Source organism: Gallinula chloropus (genome assembly GCF_964237585.1).
Source record: "Gallinula chloropus genome assembly, chromosome: 2".
NCBI lineage: Eukaryota > Metazoa > Chordata > Aves > Gruiformes > Rallidae > Gallinula > Gallinula chloropus.
In genome coordinates, this window is record NC_140086.1 from 13,670,629 (window position 1) to 13,683,880 (window position 13,252).

Below are 13,252 nucleotides of genomic sequence, written 5' to 3' on the forward strand. Positions count from 1 at the left end.
AGAACCTCTCTTTAAAATTAGAGAACACAGCATCCTCATAGGCAAGGTCAGCAGATGTGGGCTAGAGGAATGGACACTGGGGTGGATTGAAACTTGGCTGAGAGACGGAGCTCAGAAGGCTGTGATCAGTGGCACAGAGTCCAGTTGGAGGCCTGCAGCCAGTGGTGTTCCTCAGGGGTCAGTCCAGGGTCCAACCCTGTTCAAGATGGTCATCAAGGACTTGGAGGAAGGGATAGTGTACCCCTCTACTCTGCCCTGGTGACGACAGGGATGTAGTGGCAAGGGTGCAACAAAGGGTTACCAAGATGATTTAAGGGGGCTAGAACTTGTCTCTTACTGAGAAAGGCTGAGGGACTTGAGATTTTTTTTTTTTTAGCCTAGAGCAGAGAAGACCCGGGGCAGGGGGAGAAAATAGAACAAAATGGTTGTGGTGAAGATAACGGCAGATCATTCCCCAATTACTGTCACAAGCCAAACAGATTCAATTGAGGAGAATTAATTTATGACCAATCAGATTAGAGTCCAAAATCAAGAAATAAACCCAAACCTTAAAAAAAAATCCTGCATCCCTCTTTTCTTCCAGGGCTCAGCTTTAGTCCTGAATTCTCTCCCTCGGTGGTGCCTAGTGACAGGACAAAAGGCAATGGGCAGAAACTTGACTACAGGAAGTTCCACCTCAGCATGAGGAGGAATGTCTTTACTGTGAGGGTGGCAGAGCACTGGGGCAGGCTGCCCAGAGAAGTTGAGGGGTCTCCATCTCTGGAGATACTCAAAACGCTCCTGGATGCTGGCCTGTGCAGCCTGCTCTAGGTGATCCTGCTCTGGCAGGAGCATTGGACTAGTCATCTCCAGAGGGTCTTTCCAACCCCTATCATTCTGTGGTTCTGTGAAAACTTTGTAAACATCATTATTTTCCAGCTTGTGGGAACAAGGGTTTTTTTTTTTTTTAAGTAGTCCATGGTGCTGTACAGTCCATTGCATATTACATGGAAGTTTAAAACCAAATCTCATTTGGTATAGAAAAAGTAACTCCTTTAGGAACCTCTTTCTGCAGCGTAGAGGTGTTTGGGTTTAGTTGGGATTTTTACTCCATGTTAGCACCTCAAGGGCTATTCACAGAAAGTGTCGGAGAAACACTCTTTCCACAAACCCAAGAACTTTTGCTATGACAGATTTTAGCCTGTCAAAAACTAACTTGAAACAAAGCAAAATTTACTACTGCAACTTTCTAAGGTAAAGTTTTATCCCGCTTGTAATAAGGGCAATCTTTATACTGGAGAACAGCTTTTTAATACAAATTCTTAGCTGCAAGCTTGGTGGCTAGTAGATGAATTAAATTGTAAACCTGGAGCAAATTTTATCTATTTATTCCATAAAAATGAGTATGTTGATAAATACATTTAAGTAAGAGCAAAGGTCTGCCTCTTCAAGCCAGCAGAGAAAACTTATGGGTTAACTTTAAAGGTTTTTTTCTTCACATTGGTAATGACACAGACAAAGTCTATTTTATGAGAATAAAATGTTCTGTCAGTTATGATGGAGTATGTGGCACGAAACGTTGCCATTGTGTTATGTCACCTCATGTACACAAGGTCTGGCAACACTGAATGCCAAACTGTACCATCCCTCTGTGTGTGTCTGGTTTCTTGCCTCTGTTTGAGGGTGTTTGTCTCTTTCTAGTGTTTGTCCAAACATTTTGTTAGTGTGTTCTTTTTTTCTTTTATCTGTATCATATAGATGAGTTTTAATAAAAATATCACTTTTTTCCCCCTGCTCTCTTTAATTAGTTATGGAACAGTTTTGACTGTTCACAACCTTATGCCTAATACCTGCCTAAGTCTTAAACTTTAACCTAAGATCTGTGTGAGAGCAGCCTGTCCTACTCTTGGTGTATTGGTTATACAGCAAAGGCAAGCTCAGAAGCAATAAAAAGAGCTGGAAATTTCACATTTCAATGTATTTTTTATTGGAAATAAAGGAATTAACATATTTTTCCCTAACCTTGGTTGCTGTTGCTTATTTTTGATGGGACCATGGGGGTCCCAGCAAATGCATGGCTGCATTCCCCAACCTAACTTAGAAAAACTGGACTGGATTGTCTGTGGCAGTGAGGAACCAGAAGCCTTCCAGGAATCAAAACTTTTGCCCTTCAAAGCTTTTCTCAAACCCTCCCTACCACTCATCTGGATCAGGATCCTAGAGGTTGTTGGGATTTTAGTACCATGGATCTTCCAGGACCAACTGTTAACGGTTAGCTCTGTAAGGGTTCCCAGAAGCCACATCTTTCTTTCTCAGGAAAACACCAATATTTAAGTGCCTGAACCCCGATGGCGAACAGCAATGCAAGAAAACGGAATGTAGACACGTCTCTCAGAAGTACACGGCCGGAGTTACAGCTAAGTAGCGGCTAAATCCCCTTTCTCCGAAGTTCCTAAGGAAAAGGGAGGGCGTCTGTGGGGGTTTTCCTAAGAGCCGTTACTTCTGTGCTGGTTTGGGGGTCTGGACCCTGCGGCGATGCCCTCCCTCGGCGACAGATCGGCGCGCCTGAGGGAAACTTCGGGGCTGGCATCGGAGAAAAACCTTTCCCGGGGCCCGAGACGACACCGCTGTCCTTAAAGATCGAGCGGGTGCGTGGCGGGAGGCTCTGGGCGGAGCCGAAGGTTGGTGGCGAGGGAGCGGGCTGCCAGGCCGCCGCTGCCACCACGGAATTCCCGGCCTGACTTCTCCCGCCCGCCCTCGCCTCGCCGCTGCGCGCCGGCACCTCAACTGCCCGAAAGGCGAGGAGACGCCGGTGGCCTCCCGGCTGAGGCGCTGCGGCCCCGGGGGCAGCCGCACGCCGCCTCGGCGGGGCGGGGCCGGGCCGGGCCGGGCCGCCCTGTGGCTGGTGTCCGCCGCCTGACGGGCGTGGCGGCGGCGGAACGGCTCCGCCTCCGCTCCCTGCCGGGGAGGCTGAGGCAGCGGTCGTGGCTGCCTGGACTCCCAGCTCACCCTCCCTGGGGCAGCGTCGGGAGGATGCTAGTGGGTGCTGCGAACGGCGGCGAGGCGAGGGTCGGGCGGCCGGCGGCGTTGGGAGTTCCCGGCTCACCCGCCGCCCCCCCGCCCCAAAAGAAGTGCCGTAGTTTGTGAAACGCAAGATGGCGGCGCGGCCATGAGCGAAGGCGGCGAGCGGGCGGGCGGGCAGGCGGCGCGGGCTGAGGGGGCGAGGCGGAGCGGCGCCGTCAGGTAGGGGCTCGCGTCTCCCGCCGGCTCTGGCTCTGGCGCGGGCGGAGTAGGGGGCTCTCGGCGCCGGGAGGCGGGAGGGCGACCCCTCCGGGAGGCGTTCCCCCGCAAGCCCGCTCACGCCCCTGGGGAGCTGGCTAGGCGCTCTCCTGGCGGGGCCGGGGCAGCGGCAGCGCTCTCGCTTCCCCGGGGCAAGGGCGGCCCCTGGCCGGCGGGGGCGGGCAGTCCGAGGCGGGCCAGGCGGGGGCTGCCGGGCTAGGCGGGGGCTGCCGCCCCGCCGCCGCCCGCGGGGTGGGCGCGGTGGGCCTGCCGCGCCCCGCCCCCCTGGCTTTTGTCTGGCGGCGGCGGGCGAGCTGCCGGCGCTGTCCCCGCGGCGGGGACTATCGCCTGCCGGGGGCGGCGGGCTGTGAGCAAGCGGGGCGAGTCAGGGCGGGGGCAGAGCCGGGGGGTAGCTTGGAGGTGGCCTGCTGCGCGCTGCCCCCCCGCAGCCGGCCCGGCCCGGCCCGCAGGGGGGTGACAGCCGTTGGAGTGCGCGGACGTTCTCCTCTGCCCGTCCTTCCCTCCTCCGCCCTGTGCCAGCTGCGAAGCCGGGATCCTGTGCGCGGCTTTGGTCGCCTCAGGGCGGAGGAAGATTCGCCTGATTCGTCAGTCGGGAAGGAGAGTCAAGAAGTTCCATCTCGGTGCGCCCGGAGCAGCTTCACTGACACTGTGTGAAGGGCCATGTCCCTCAATGGATGTCTGCCTCAACAGATGTTTGTCTCAATGGATGTCTGTATCAGCGGACCAGCGGATGTCTGTGCCAATGGATGCTTGTTCCAACGGACCAACAGATGTCTGTGCCAGTGGATGTTTGTACCAATGGATGTCTGTCTCAGCATTGCTGAAATATTGCACTTCCTGCTACTACCGCTATCTTGAGCGACCACTATCTCAACAGAATGGAGAGGAGCAGTGCACCTCAAGAAAAGATCCGTGACAATCAGCATCAAATGGAATTCCCCACCTGATGTGAATTCAGTTCTGACTGACAAGATGCCGCAGCACTGTGATGGTAGCTATAGCACCTTTACTTTTCTTTTTTCCCTGTCTTTCTCTCTCTTTCTTGCATCTCTGCAAATTTTGACATAACTACTAAACTTCTTTTCTTTATGGCATCTGACCTTGTTTGTGTCTTAATCTCACTCTGGGAATAACAGTGAATCTCCCCAGACCATGCCTTTCTGGATCAGAACATCTAATTGGCATCATGGACAGGATGGCCTGAAGTGAGAGTGCCGCATTTTCACTCACTTTCCTTTACCCGTGTACCTCTCAGGGATGTAAGGAGTAGACCCTTTTGTAGAAACTTGCTTGTGTAATTTGTAGAAACTTAATTTGTGGAAATTTTCATGTGTACCTCTCTGAGATGACCACTCTGCCTTGTTTGAACTGGGTGAAAATGTTTTGTATAATCTCTTGGAGAACCATGTTGCTTGCCCTTCTGTACCAGGCATGTACTGAGCACAGAGAAGTTGGTGTAATTTGCAGAGTGTGACAGACCGAAACAGTGCTTTACAAAAGGATGCCAAGTTACAGTCCAGAAAAGGAAAATCAGTCATCTGTGCCATGCTGGGTGCAAGCATGGTTGCAGCTGTAGAATCTAGAGATCACCAGTGCACAGCTGAATCACAGATTATACAATCTCTACAGGATTTGGTACAGTCCTTGCAAGGAACAATTGGCAGGGCAGAGAACTCAGGCAAATTACTTGCAATCTATTCTGAAAGAACAACATCTTACAGGTGAGGAGAATGTTAGACCTCCTGAGAAAAAGACTGAATACGCCCATCAGGAATTAGAGGAGGCAAAACTAAGATTGGACAAATTGGATGTTCCCACCAGTTTTTTGCGACCCTTGGTCCAAACTGAATTCAAATACGAGGATGATGGGGATGAATTTCCTCAAGTTACTACTAAAGAAATTCCATATTCGGCTTCTGAATTAGCTAAATTGAAAAAAGATTTTAGCTGTATTCCTAAGGAGTCGGAGACAGAATACGTTTGGAGAGTGTCATTGTCTGGAGGGGAACAGATACTGTTAAATGAAAAAGAATCTGAGGGCTACTGGGGGCCTGGTGTGTTTCTAACCACTGGCAACCATTGCACATCTTGGTCCCTAACCCAGAGGGCAGCCTGTTGGGCTGGAGGACTTAATCGCTTGGAAAGGGCAGATCCCCGTGCAATCCTAGGAAGGGGTGATCAGTTAGTAGAAAGTGCAGAAGGCAGCGTGTCTACAAATGATGTACAACCGGGAATTTAGACCTAGACAGGAATGCCCAGTAGATGGCTCCCCAGGGTAACCGCGCGCTATTCCAGAGGGGTTAAGGTGAAAATCGGAGTTGCACAACTTGGACACAAGTGACACCCCATTGTTACAGATGGAGTACCAAATACCTGCGATTCTGACTGTGGCAGTAAGACGGAATGTCTCGATTAGCTAGCTGTCTCAATTTGATCTTTCATTGAGAACTATAACATTTCCAGTTAGAAAAAGTAGAGACCATACTATCTGAACTTTAAAATACTTAGAAGCAGATAAGACAAGTATTTGTATTAATGTGAGGATTTTGTGTTGGTTTGGGTTTGGTATTTTTTTAAGAGAAACCTTAGGACAAAACACAACCATTTTCTTTCCAGGCTAGAAAAGAGATTTTTGAGATTCACACACGAGATTGGAGCCCTAAGCCATCAGGCCTGTTTCTGGAAGAGCTAGCTGACAAATGTGTTGGTAAGTTTGAAAACAAAGTGAGCCCCTGTGTGTGGCTGAGTCCAAAGGAATCCAAGCTTATACCTGGCAGTACCCAGGCTCTTGCACCTTGCTGCACAGCACAGCAGCGAGGCACCTGGCACGCCATGGGAGCAGTTGGGTGCTTCTTTTCTTTCCGTAAAAATTCTTTTTGTCTCTCAGAACAAATTCTCTCATTGAATGGGTTTGGTGCATCTTCCTCAGGAGCAAAGCTTCGCTGAGGAGATTCCTTCATAAGTGTGGGATAGCAGGCTGTGAGCTACGTAACAGAACTTCTCCTCAGTGCTGTACCTCTTGGAGTGCTCTGTTAGCCTGTTGATTTTTGGCTGCATGCAAAGCCTTTCAGCACTGCACTTCAGAAACCTTGGCCTTGAGTGGTGTGTTGCCTGAGACTGATGTCCCCTTTGGCTTTTGTCTTGTTTCTTAGGGTACTGCGGTGCTGATATTAAATCCTTATGTGCTGAAGCTGCCCTCTGCGCTTTGCGCCGCCGCTATCCTCAGATATACAGAAGTAACGAGAAACTGCAGCTCGATGTCGCTTCTATTAAAATAGCAGCAAAGGATTTTCTTGTGGCCATGCAGAAGATTGCTCCAGCTTCACAGAGGGCTTTGGCTTCACCTGGGCAGCGAAAGGCTCTTCACAAATGTGTTCCATGCTGGTAGAGAATGGTTGCTGGGAAATTCAAACACAGTTCAAAGATGAAACAATGAGAATGACTTGAGTAAAATAAATCTTTAATGTACTTAGGGTACTGCTGCAATTTACCCAATCCAATTGTGCACTCCAGGTACAAGTAGCATGTTTCAGTGCTCATCACAATTTATTTTTTTACAACTGATGTTCTCCTTCCTTCCCACTGTCTCCAGTAACTATAGGCAAATTTCAGCAAAGCTTGACAGACACAGAGGTCTCTTAGGTGCTGGAAATTGGGGTGTATGGGTGGTGAAGAGATCCGGACGGCTGTGTACTGAGCAAGTGTTGTTCTGCCCCATGTCAGGTTACTCGCCAGCTGGTGTGTGTGTGTATTTGAGCTGGACAGTCCCCCTGTGTGGTTTATGAGCTGTTCCTTCACCCAGCTAAGCAAATAGCAGGCATGCTGGGGATTGGTGGGATTTTGTAGGGGAGGTATGGTATGAGTTTGTAAGAGAATGGGTTTTGAAAGTCTTCCTGATCACAGACCAGCTTGTTACGTGCTTGGAACATAGAGAGTATTTACCAAAAAAGGAGGTTTGGGAGAAGCCGTTGATGTCTCTGGCTCTAGTTCATCACTTCACTCTGAAACTTCTTTCCTCTTCCTTATTCTAGAAATGTTTATTACCAGCCAACATCTTTCAGGCCACAGTTCTTACTAGTTGGAGAGCCAGGATACGGGCAAGCTTCTCATTTGGCACCTGCAGTAATACATGCCCTGGAGAAGTTTCCCGTTTATACGCTGGACCTGTCTGTGTTGTTTGCTGGCATCACATCACCAGAAGAAACATGTGCACAGGTACCTCTTCCCTTTTTAAGCTCATGGGGTTCACAAGTTGTCTATAAACTAGTAAAGTAAGTGACATTCATTGTTAATGGAGGTGGCCTGGTTTGTATGTGCTGTTCGGTTCACTTCTGCCTGGAAACCCACCTTTCTCTGAGTTCGAATGATACCGATCATGGCCATATGTGCCATTCCAGGTGAAACCATCAGGAGATTGCTAGCAGCTTGGGAAGCTGGGAGGTGCTGATAATAAAGTCCACTTTATGGCAAGAATTCCTGCCCATCTCGGTGGGACACAGTTTTCATTGCTTCTTCCAGCTCTGTGCTCCCAGTAGATGGCTCTGCATCAGCCTGACTGCCTGTCACACAGTGTTTAGAGACTTTTTAATTAAATTTAATGAAAAGGCAATCCAGGTTTTGGGCGAATCGCAGTGTTTCTTTTATAAATATATGTATATGTAAAAAGCTTTGAGATCTGACTGAAGAAGAAATGGAGCAGGTGGAGAAAAAGGAGGAGGATACATTGCAGAAACTTAGGAAGAAGATAAGACACAGTCCTTTGCTGTCTGTTCTTTACTGCAAGGTTGTAGTTCTTCAAAGTATGCTCCAGCTTACTACTGTGTAATGCCAGAGCAGAAGTCTGTTCCTGGGTGTAAGAAAACAGACCCAAAGGAGACTGAAAAAACAAAGATGCCAGCAGCACCTGTATGTTCCAGTACACCTCGCTCCAACAGCAAGTTGCATTTTACTCACACTTTCTTGGTGAAGGTCTCACTGACAGCTTCTCTGGTCTTGTGACATAACAGGTTTCTTTTGATGCCTGGTCTTTCATGCCAGAGGCACTGAGTATTTTAATTTGCCTCAAAATGTGAGACAAATCCAGAGGTCATTCATTCAATATGGTTATGAAGTTCCAGTACTGTGGTTGCTTGACATTGAAAGCCACTGGCCATCATGGCCCAACTGACATTTAGTGGCTCCTAAATTGCTCCCTCTGGAGGTCAGAAATGTGCTACACGGCAGTTTCTGAACACTCAACTAGTCTTTAATGATGTGAAACAGCACTTTTGCCTTCCCTGCCCTCAGATGCTAAACTCTACACCCCCCCTCACTGTTGTGTCCAATTAAAGGGGAAAATAACAGGCGAGCAATAACAAGAGGTGGGTAAAGGAAAGATCGTTATTTCCTCTCTTTCCCTGTGAAAAGGACTGGAAAGAACAAAGGTGCAGTCACTCTGCTCATTTATCCTCTCTTCAGTCTAGAGGTAGGAGCCAGCCGATGTAACTTTGCTCCCTGCACTGCTTCAGACCCTTGAGCAGTATGTTCTGCCAGCAGAGTTATAGGCACGATGCACATTCAGCCAGTGGGTAAAGGGGAGCACCCAAGGATGCTTCCGCTTCCAGCTGGCACGGCCCTATCTAGAAGATTGTAGCCTGGCTGCCAAAGATCTGTTTTGCAGCACCCTGCCTTGCAGCAACAGTTTCTCTTGCTACATGGAACAGGGGCTTTGCTGTGGCAGCAACTCTGTGACAAAGTGGTGGTGTGTCATTCCGCGCTGCTCTGGAAACAGCTGATTTGCAATTAGGATTGTTGATGGCACAGCCAGAGTGTAATGAAATGTTAGCCTGCCTTTTCTCTGAAGTATGAAAAAGTAGCTCCTTTTCTCCAGTCAAATCTTGTGAGGTATTTAATCTGCTCTCTGAAGGATCACTCATGTTTTATTTAGCAGTAGGAAATGCAGGATTTCACTCGCATTGTTACTGTTTAGTTTCTGAGAATATGCATAAAGAGCCTATTCAAAGGATTTTGTGCTATTCTAAAGGTGTTTCCATTTTTTCTTTAGCAACTGTTGACTTTTGCCACCATGGTAACTACAAACTTCAGCATCTTTCACTTGGAAAAACTGTATGCTAGTGATTAGGGGGATAGAACTTCTCTCTTACCGAGAGAGGCTGAGAGACTTGAGATTTTTTAGCCTAGAGCAGAGAAGACCGAGGGGGGAGAAAATAGTATAAAATGGTTTTGGGTGAAGATAATGGCAGGGAGAGATCACTCCCCAATTACTGTCATGAGACAAACAGACTCAACTGAGGAGAATTAATTTATGACCAATCAGATCAGAGTCCAAAAATGAGAAATAAACCCAAATCTTGTCCATGGTGCTGTACAATCCATTGCATATTACATGGAAGTTTAAGTCTTATTTTGGTATAGAAGAAGCAAATCCTTTAGGAACCTCTTTCTGCAGAAAGACACAAATCCCCAGAGAGGATGCCGGTTGATCTGGAACAAACGATAAGAGAACTCCCCGATTGTCTGAAACCTATTGGCATTCAATTGCAAGGAAAAATACAGGCAATGATCCACGGGAAAAGGGACACCATATTAGAAGAAATTATCAACCTCACGAAAAGAAAGTATGGACTTGGGAGAGGCCGCAAAAGAATTAATTAAATTATGGAAAAAATATGGTCCTGTGGCCACTTGGCATGCCAAACCAGATTAAAAAGTTTCAAGTCGCACAGAATTGAAATTTCCCCTGTGCAGAGTAAAGAAACGTTCCCTGTAACACCATCTGGTGGCAAAGGTGTAGGAAACAAATGTGTTCTGTGGACCATGGGATGGCAGTAAGGCATTCCCCAAGAACACATGAATGGGTTGCAGACAGATAAATTGGAAAAGTTAATAGTAGGATGGCCTAAAAATCTCCAAGTTAAGGTCGAGAATCCTTCCCCTAGTGCTCCTTCATTGTATTCAACCGCCTCTCCCAAGCTGCTGGGAAACTAGCTCCTTTGCCTCCTTGTAGTGAGTGGGGGGCCAAAGGGTGGATATATCTCAGAAGGGTCACTGAAAACCAAGGTGATTTATTGATTACTTGTTTTGTAGAACCTACATTGGTACTAATAACATTTTTAGTAGACACCAGAGCCCAGATTTCCACACTTAGAACAGAAGATGCTATACAAAGCGGCATCACCTTGTCTAAACAATGTTGTAGATGCTCTTGGTAACATCCGAGCACAAAAACTGGCTACTGTTGGTTTACGGTTACCTGGTGAGGATGCAGCCACTTCAATAACAACAGTTGTGGGACTGTTTCCACTTAACCTTTTGGGACTTGATGTTCTAAAGAGCAAATTATGGATGGCTAATAAGGGGAGAAAATGGACATTTGGTCTCCCATCAATTGACATATGGCTATTACATACTGCACCTTCACTTCCTCCTTTGCAATTGATGAATGTCAAACATTATCCGTTGCATTTAGGGCCACAAGAGGGAATGATCCCAGTATTGGAGGAATTGAAGGAACAGGGAATTGTAGTGCCAACCCATTCCCCTTTCAACTCTCCTGTGTGGCCTGTTTGTAAACCAAATAGAAAATGGACACTGACTGTAGACTATTGGAAACCTAATGCTAATTCAGGCCCATTAACAGCTGCTGTACCAAACACTGCTGAGCTCATAGCATCCAGCCAGAAACAAGCTCACCCCATTATGGCAACTCTTGATGTCAAAGATATGTTTTTTATGGTCCCCCTGCAACCTGAGGACCAGGAATGCTTTTTGTATATTACACTGGAAATAAAGGAATTAACATATTTTTTCCCTAACCTTGGCTGCTGTCGGTGATTTTTGATGGGACTGTGGGGGTGGTTTGTTGGATGCATTCCCCAACATAACTGTTGGAAAAACTGAACCAGAGTGACTGTGGCAGTGAGGAACCATGAACCTTCCAGGAATCAAAACTTGCCCTTCAAAGCTTTGCTCAAACCTCTCCCTACCACTCATCGGTACCTCTACAGGTTGTTGGGATTTTAGTACCATGCATTCAACTTCAATCTTCCAGGACCAACTGTTAACGGTTAGCTCTGTAACGGTTCCCAGAACCCACGTCTTTCTTTCTCAGGAAAACACCGGTATTTTAGAGCCTGAACCCCAGACAAACAGCGATGAAAGAAAAGAGAATGTAGACTCACATCTCTGAGAAGTACACGGCCGGAGTTACAGCTAAGTAGCGGCTAAATCCCCTTTCTCCAAAGTTCCTAAGGAAAAGGGAGGGCGTCTGTGGGGTTTTTCCTAAGAGCCGTTACTTCTGTGCTGGTTTGGGGGTCTGGACCCTGCGGCGATGCCCTCCCTCGGCGACAGATCGGCGCGCCTGAGGGAAACTTCGGGGCTGGCATCGGAGAAAAACCTTTCCCGGGGCCCGAGACGACACCGCTGTCCTTAAAGATCGAGCGGGTGCGTGGCGGGAGGCTCTGGGCGGAGCCGAAGGTTGGTGGCGAGGGAGCGGGCTGCCAGGCCGCCGCTGCCACCACGGAATTCCCGGCCTGACTTCTCCCGCCCGCCCTCGCCTCGCCGCTGCGCGCCGGCACCTCAACTGCCCGAAAGGCGAGGAGACGCCGGTGGCCTCCCGGCTGAGGCGCTGCGGCCCCGGGGGCAGCCGCACGCCGCCTCGGCGGGGCGGGGCCGGGCCGGGCCGGGCCGCCCTGTGGCTGGTGTCCGCCGCCTGACGGGCGTGGCGGCGGCGGAACGGCTCCGCCTCCGCTCCCTGCCGGGGAGGCTGAGGCAGCGGTCGTGGCTGCCTGGACTCCCAGCTCACCCTCCCTGGGGCAGCGTCGGGAGGATGCTAGTGGGTGCTGCGAACGGCGGCGAGGCGAGGGTCGGGCGGCCGGCGGCGTTGGGAGTTCCCGGCTCACCCGCCGCCCCCCCGCCCCAAAAGAAGTGCCGTAGTTTGTGAAACGCAAGATGGCGGCGCGGCCATGAGCGAAGGCGGCGAGCGGGCGGGCGGGCAGGCGGCGCGGGCTGAGGGGGCGAGGCGGAGCGGCGCCGTCAGGTAGGGGCTCGCGTCTCCCGCCGGCTCTGGCTCTGGCGCGGGCGGAGTAGGGGGCTCTCGGCGCCGGGAGGCGGGAGGGCGACCCCTCCGGGAGGCGTTCCCCCGCAAGCCCGCTCTCGCCCCTGGGGAGCTGGCTAGGCGCTCTCCCGGCGGGGCCGGGGCAGCGGCAGCGCTCTCGCTTCCCCGGGGCAAGGGCGGCCCCTGGCCGGCGGGGGCGGGCAGTCCGAGGCGGGCCAGGCGGGGGCTGCCGGGCTAGGCGGGGGCTGCCGCCCCGCCGCCGCCCGCGGGGTGGGCGCGGTGGGCCTGCCGCGCCCCGCCCCCCTGGCTTTTGTCTGGCGGCGGCGGGCGAGCTGCCGGCGCTGTCCCCGCGGCGGGGGCTATCGCCTGCCGGGGGCGGCGGGCTGTGAGCAAGCGGGGCGAGTCAGGGCGGGGGCAGAGCCGGGGGGTAGCTTGGAGGTGGCCTGCTGCGCGCTGCCCCCCCGCAGCCGGCCCGGCCCGGCCCGCAGGGGGGTGACAGCCGTTGGAGTGCGCGGACGTTCTCCTCTGCCCGTCCTTCCCTCCTCCGCCCTGTGCCAGCTGCGAAGCCGGGATCCTGTGCGCGGCTTTGGTCGCCTCAGGGCGGAGGAAGATTCGCCTGATTCGTCAGTCGGGAAGGAGAGTCAAGAAGTTCCATCTCGGTGCGCCCGGAGCAGCTGGCGAGTTGCCGCCCGGTGTCCCCGGGCTGCCCGTGCTGGCGCTCGGCCTGACTGACAGCCTGACGGACAGACAGACAGACGGACGGCAGCCAAGGAGCCATGAAGTTGTGGCTCCAGAGTTGTCTCGCATGCCGTGGCGTTGCAGAGCGGGGGCGAGCGTGGAGGAACAGTGCAGGCAAAGTTAGCGGAGATGTCTAGTTTACTCTTGTGTGGGCGTCTGGGTTTTGGGCTGCGTTCTGAC

General features: G+C 51.1%; 1 long non-coding RNA gene across 1 annotated transcript; it reads left to right on the forward strand.

Annotated features, from left to right (window-relative positions):
* The first annotated feature begins 3,851 nt into the window (after positions 1-3,851).
* Positions 3,852-6,514, forward strand: LOC311205646. Its single transcript, XR_014618166.1, has 3 exons — positions 3,852-4,270; positions 5,896-5,986; positions 6,432-6,514. It is a non-coding gene; the product is annotated as an uncharacterized lncRNA (long non-coding RNA).
* The last annotated feature ends 6,738 nt before the right edge of the window (positions 6,515-13,252 follow it).